The following is a 7,063-nucleotide window of genomic DNA, read 5'->3' as shown; positions in this document are numbered from 1 at the left end:
CGTGAGAAGTATTCTTTCTCCCCTATCCCCAGGGATAATATATATATATATATATATATATATATATATATATATATATATATATATATATATATATATATGCTAAGGATTGGTATAGAAAGAAGTAGCTAAGCAAGATTAAGAAATTTTCATTGTGTGCAGAGATGGATAAAAGTGTTTCCGTCAGGTCTTTGGCTCTGCGAATGAACTGTGTTCTCTGTTCGCTTTGCTATCTAGTTACTGAATACGGATGATGCTTTAATTTTCGGTTTCTTATAGTTTCCGCCGCTTTCTTTTTTTTTTTTTTTTTGTCGTTGCTCTCTAACATGCGATAGTTGGTTACATGCTAAGTCGAAGATGCTGTCCTTCAGAAGTTCAGTATGTAGGTATTTCTGGGTAGGGATGAAACTCAGTGTCAAATTTTGTACCCTCTGTGGCATGAGCACACGTGGTTTGAAGGCCAGATGGGTTGGTAGTGACTGAGGAGCAGTTGAGTACGGGGAGGTCAGATGGTTAGTTCGGACTGTGGAGGAGATCAAATGGGGTGGATAGGTGTGAGGGTGGGGAATCGAAGTCGTTGGGAAGGGACTAGGGATCATCTAAGATAGGGTGGCCAAATGTGGAGTGAGACTGAGGAGTAGCTCAGTATGGGGAGGCCGGGTACATGGGAAGAACAGATAACAAGTGGTCCATGACGAGATTATGTACAACCATAACCTTACGTGTAGCAGAGAGAGGATAGCAGAAAAGGAAGCGTCCCACCCAACACTTTCACACCCAACAACCGGCAGGGTAAAAGGATGTGGAAATCTATTACCTCGGAAACTAATACAGTGTACTTCGAAACTGAACGAACACAGTGAACTAGAGTTGAATTGTGAAGCGGTGTACTTCGGAAATGAACTTACAACGAAGCTCAGTGCTGACACAATCAGCTCACCTCTGGCACAAAAATAGTTTTTTTTTTTTCATAGAGTAACTGATATTTTTTTCTTCTTGAAAGAGGATTATTTACTGATAACAGATATCACTGAAATATTTTTCTAACCTTGAACTGAAGCCTTTGATAATCGCATATATTTCAATTGGAGTAAGTTTATCCCTCTGTCTTACCTGTCTACAGATGTCAAACCTTGGCCCATGTTGCTAGTACATCTATCTTATAATCTTATGCCGTTATTTGTGGTTATTGGATCTATATCCAATGGGTGGGTGGGGGACTGGGTAGAAACTCAGCATGGGGAAGCCAGGCAGGAGTAAGGTCTGGGTAGCTAGTTTAGGGAGGCTAGATGGAATGAAGGGTCTGAGTAAGTCTGGGGAGGCCCAGTGCGGGTGGGCTCCAGGGAGCACCAACGTAGCTGAGCGAGGAAACGGCTGTGTTGGCAGAGTGAACTGGAGAGTTTTCCTCCTACACATAAGCTTACGACCTTGTACATAGAAAGACGTGCGTTACTAACCATGAGAAGCAAACTCTTTGACTGGCGTACTGGTTTTCTCTGGAGCACAACACGAACCAACAAATAGCAATAATAAACAGAAACTGGTAACTTCTGCAGGGAACGCCGACACGTTGTCAGGCTGCCGCTAGACCAATCAAAAGCCGCTGCTAAGGCTGTGTACCGCACCCTCCAATCCCACTCCCCCCCCCTCCAATCCACTCCACCCATCCACCAGAACGCATATAAAGGAGAAAACCGAACAAGCGGTTCTAGTAGTGTGCAAGATCTTGTGAACACCTTATACCTGTGGCTGAGAGAAAGGTAAATAAGTTTTGCGTTGTAACCGTACAAAGAATGTCGTTGATGGCCATTGCTTGAGGCAAGAGGTAATCTATAGGTGAATGTTGGTCATTTTTGTGTAGAATTTGTTGGCATCTGGACAACGATCTTCACTTTAGAACAACTAAATTGACAGTCAAGTGTCATTTGGTGTTGTGCACCACAGTGACACAACACAGTTTGTGGTTCATAGTAATGTATGTGTGTGTGGAGACTCACCTGTTGGCCTCATTCTTTACCGTAATTACTTGTTTTATTTTGATGTGCCCTCCTCACAGCCTTCTGTGGCTGTGCTGGCTCAGGTATCCAAATTTCCTATAACAAATAATCGCATGATCTGATAATCATATTTAGTGTTTACAAACAAAATACGAAAGTATGTGGCACCTTAATGCAGGATGAAAAGTTAGTTATTATTTCTCATTAACATGCTCACGTATAGTTACATATACTCATGAACAAAGCATATAACCTTCTAAAACATTCCTATACTAGCCTGAGTTAATTTTCACATATCCATATGTGGTGAAAAAAAGGGCAAATGAGAGTTGGGGTGAGAGAGTATCATTAAATTTTAGGGAGAATAAAAAGATGTTCTGGAAGGAGGTAAATAAAGTGCGTAAGACAAGGGAGCAAATGGGAACTTCAGTGAAGGGCGCAAATGGGGAGGTGATAACAAGTAGTGGTGATGTGAGAAGGAGATGGAGTGAGTATTTTGAAGGTTTGTTGAATGTGTTTGATGATAGAGTGGCAGATATAGGGTGTTTTGGTCGAGGTGGTGTGCAAAGTGAGAGGGTTAGGGAAAATGATTTGGTAAACAGAGAAGAGGTAGTGAAAGCTTTGCGGAAGATGAAAGCCGGCAAGGCAGCAGGTTTGGATGGTATTGCAGTGGAATTTATTAAAAAAGGGGGTGACTGTATTGTTGACTGGTTGGTAAGGTTATTTAATGTATGTATGACTCATGGTGAGGTGCCTGAGGATTGGCGGAATGCGTGCATAGTGCCATTGTACAAAGGCAAAGGGGATAAGAGTGAGTGCTCAAATTACAGAGGTATAAGTTTGTTGAGTATTCCTGGTAAATTATATGGGAGGGTATTGATTGAGAGGGTGAAGGCATGTACAGAGCATCAGATTGGGGAAGAGCAGTGTGGTTTCAGAAGTGGTAGAGGATGTGTGGATCAGGTGTTTGCTTTGAAGAATGTATGTGAGAAATACTTAGAAAAGCAAATGGATTTGTATGTAGCATTTATGGATCTGGAGAAGGCATATGATAGAGTTGATAGAGATGCTCTGTGGAAGGTATTAAGAATATATGGTGTGGGAGGAAAGTTGTTAGAAGCAGTGAAAAGTTTTTATCGAGGATGTAAGGCATGTGTACGTGTAGGAAGAGAGGAAAGTGATTGGTTCTCAGTGAATGTAGGTTTGCGGCAGGGGTGTGTGATGTCTCCATGGTTGTTTAATTTGTTTATGGATGGGGTTGTTAGGGAGGTAAATGCAAGAGTTTTGGAAAGAGGGGCAAGTATGAAGTCTGTTGGGGATGAGAGAACTTGGGAAGTGAGTCAGTTGTTGTTCGCTGATGATACAGCGCTGGTGGCTGATTCATGTGAGAAACTGCAGAAGCTGGTGACTGAGTTTGGTAAAGTGTGTGGAAGAAGAAAGTTAAGTGTAAATGTGAATAAGAGCAAGGTTATTAGGTACAGTAGGGTTGAGGGTCAAGTCAATTGGGAGGTGAGTTTGAATGGAGAAAAACTGGAGGAAGTGAAGTGTTTTAGATATCTGGGAGTGGATCTGGCAGCGGATGGAACCATGGAAGCGGAAGTGGATCATAGGGTGGGGGAGGGGGCGAAAATTCTGGGGGCCTTGAAGAATGTGTGGAAGTCGAGAACATTATCTCGGAAAGCAAAAATGGGTATGTTTGAAGGAATAGTGGTTCCAACAATGTTGTATGGTTGCGAGGCGTGGGCTATGGATAGAGTTGTGCGCAGGAGGATGGATGTGCTGGAAATGAGATGTTTGAGGACAATGTGTGGTGTGAGGTGGTTTGATCGAGTGAGTAACGTAAGGGTAAGAGAGATGTGTGGAAATAAAAAGAGCGTGGTTTGAGAGAGCAGAAGAGGGTGTTTTGAAGTGGTTTGGGCACATGGAGAGAATGAGTGAGGAAAGATTGACCAAGAGGATATATGTGTCGGAGGTGGAGGGAACGAGGAGAAGAGGGAGACCAAATTGGAGGTGGAAAGATGGAGTGAAAAAGATTTTGTGTGATCGGGGCCTGAACATGCAGGAGGGTGAAAGGAGGGCAAGGAATAGAGTGAATTGGATCGATGTGGTATACCGGGGTTGACGTGCTGTCAGTGGATTGAATCAAGGCATGTGAAGCGTCTGGGGTAAACCATGGAAAGTTGTGTGGGGCCTGGATGTGGAAAGGGAGCTGTGGTTTCGGGCATTATTGCACGACAGCTAGAGACTGAGTGTGAACGAATGGGGCCTTTTGGTGTCTTTTCCTAGTGCTACCTCGCACACATGAGAGGGGAGGGGGATGGTATTCCATGTGTGGCGAGGTGGCGATGGGGATGAATAAAGGCAGACAGTGTGAATTGTGTGCATGGGTATATATGTATGTGTCTGTGTGTGTATATATATGTGTACATTGAGATGTATAGGTATGTATATTTGCGTGTGTGGACGTGTATGTATATACATTGTGTATGGGGGGGGGCTGGCCCATTTCTTTCGTCTGTTTCCTTGCGCTACCTCGCAAACGCGGGAGACAGCGACAAAGCATAATAAATAAATATAATAAATAAATAAATATATTATCCCTGGGGATAGGGGAGAAAGAATACTTCCCACGTATTCCCTGCGTGTCGTAGAAGGCGACTAAAAGGGGAGGGAGTGGGTGGCTGGAAATCCTCCCCTCTCATTTTTTTTTTTTTTTTTAATTTTCCAAAAGAAGGAACAGAGAAGGGGGCCAGGTGAGGATTTTCCCTCTAAGGCCCAGTCCTCTGTTCTTAACGCTACCTCGCAAATGCGGGAAATGGCGAATAGTATGAAAAAAAAAAAAAAAAAAATATATATATATATATATATATATATATATATATATATATATATATATATATATATCTGCCATATATCTGCCATATATATTTGCCATTTCCCGCGTTAGCGAGGTAGCGTTAAGAACAGAGGACTGGGCCTTTTTTGGAATATCCTCACCTGGCCCCCTCTGTTCCTTCTTTTGGAAAATTAAAAAAAAAAAAAAACGAGAAGGGAGGATTTCCAGCCCCCGGCTCCCTCCCCTTTTAGTCGCCTTCTACGACACGCAGGGAATACGTGGGAAGTATTCTTAATCCCCTATCCCCAGGGATAATATATATATATATATATATATATATATATATATATATATATATATATATATATATATATATATATATATATATATATATATTGGAAAGGATCACAATTTTGCGCGTGATCAAGATATTCCTATGAGTCCACGGGGTAAATGAAACACGAAAAGTTCCCAAGTGCACTTTCGTGTAATAATCACATCATCAGGGGAGACACAAGAGAGGAATATAACAGTCTCTTCGATGTATATCAACTGACTGTTATATTCCTCTCTTGTGTCTCCCCTGATGATGTGATTATTACACGAAAGTGCACTTGGGAACTTTTCGTGTTTCATTTTCCCCGTGGACTCATAGGAATATATACATATATATATATATATATATATATATATATATATATATATATATATATATATATATATATATATATATATATATTATTTTTTTTTCAAACTTCGCCATTTCCCGCATTAGCAAGGTAGCGTTAAGAACAGAGGACTGGGCCTCTGAGTGAATATCCTAACCTGGCCCCCTTCTCTATTCCTTCTTTTGGAAAATTAGAAAAAAAAAAAAGGAGAGGGGAGGATTTCCAGCCCTCTGCTCCCTCCCCTTTTAGTCACCTTCTACGACACGCAGGGAATACGTGAGAAGTATTCTTTCTCCCCTATCCCCAGGGATAATATATATATATATATATATATATATATATATATATATATATATATATATATATATATATATATGCTAAGGATTGGTATAGAAAGAAGTAGCTAGGCAAGATTAAGAAATTTTCATTGTGTGCAGAGATGGATAAAAGTGTTTCCGTCAGGTCTTTGGCTCTGCGAATGAACTGTGTTCTCTGTTCGCTTTGCTATCTAGTTACTGAATACGGATGATGCTTTAATTTTCGGTTTCTTATAGTTTCCGCCGCTTTCTTTTTTTTTTTTTTTTTTTGTCGTTGCTCTCTAACATGCGATAGTTGGTTACATGCTAAGTCGAAGATGCTGTCCTTCAGAAGTTCAGTATGTAGGTATTTCTGGGTAGGGATGAAACTCAGTGTCAAATTTTGTACCCTCTGTGGCATGAGCACACGTGGTTTGAAGGCCAGATGGGTTGGTAGTGACTGAGGAGCAGTTGAGTACGGGGAGGTCAGATGGTTAGTTCGGACTGTGGAGGAGATCAAATGGGGTGGATAGGTGTGAGGGTGGGGAATCGAAGTCGTTGGGAAGGGACTAGGGATCATCTAAGATAGGGTGGCCAAATGTGGAGTGAGACTGAGGAGTAGCTCAGTATGGGGAGGCCGGGTACATGGGAAGAACAGATAACAAGTGGTCCATGACGAGATTATGTACAACCATAACCTTACGTGTAGCAGAGAGAGGATAGCAGAAAAGGAAGCGTCCCACCCAACACTTTCACACCCAACAACCGGCAGGGTAAAAGGATGTGGAAATCTATTACCTCGGAAACTAATACAGTGTACTTCGAAACTGAACGAACACAGTGAACTAGAGTTGAATTGTGAAGCGGTGTACTTCGGAAATGAACTTACAACGAAGCTCAGTGCTGACACAATCAGCTCACCTCTGGCACAAAAATAGTTTTTTTTTTTTCATAGAGTAACTGATATTTTTTTCTTCTTGAAAGAGGATTATTTACTGATAACAGATATCACTGAAATATTTTTCTAACCTTGAACTGAAGCCTTTGATAATCGCATATATTTCAATTGGAGTAAGTTTATCCCTCTGTCTTACCTGTCTACAGATGTCAAACCTTGGCCCATGTTGCTAGTACATCTATCTTATAATCTTATGCCGTTATTTGTGGTTATTGGATCTATATCCAATGGGTGGGTGGGGGACTGGGTAGAAACTCAGCATGGGGAAGCCAGGCAGGAGTAAGGTCTGGGTAGCTAGTTTAGGGAGG

General features: G+C 41.6%; 1 protein-coding gene across 2 annotated transcripts in view; it reads right to left on the bottom strand.

Annotated features, from left to right (window-relative positions):
- LOC139746324 (glutamyl aminopeptidase-like) overlaps positions 1 to 1,663 on the bottom strand; it is a 181,951-nt gene extending 180,288 nt beyond the window's left edge. For both annotated transcript variants that reach the window (XM_071657463.1, XM_071657464.1), the window contains exon 1: positions 1,458 to 1,663. The gene's annotated coding sequence lies outside the window, so the exon portion shown is untranslated. The remainder of the gene's footprint in view (positions 1 to 1,457) is intronic.
- Positions 1,664 to 7,063: the final 5,400 nt, after the last annotated feature.

The sequence above is a fragment of the Panulirus ornatus genome, chromosome 64, assembly GCF_036320965.1.
Source record: "Panulirus ornatus isolate Po-2019 chromosome 64, ASM3632096v1, whole genome shotgun sequence".
Classification (NCBI taxonomy): Eukaryota; Metazoa; Arthropoda; class Malacostraca; order Decapoda; family Palinuridae; genus Panulirus; species Panulirus ornatus.
This window is presented reverse-complemented; position numbering and strand designations above follow the sequence as displayed.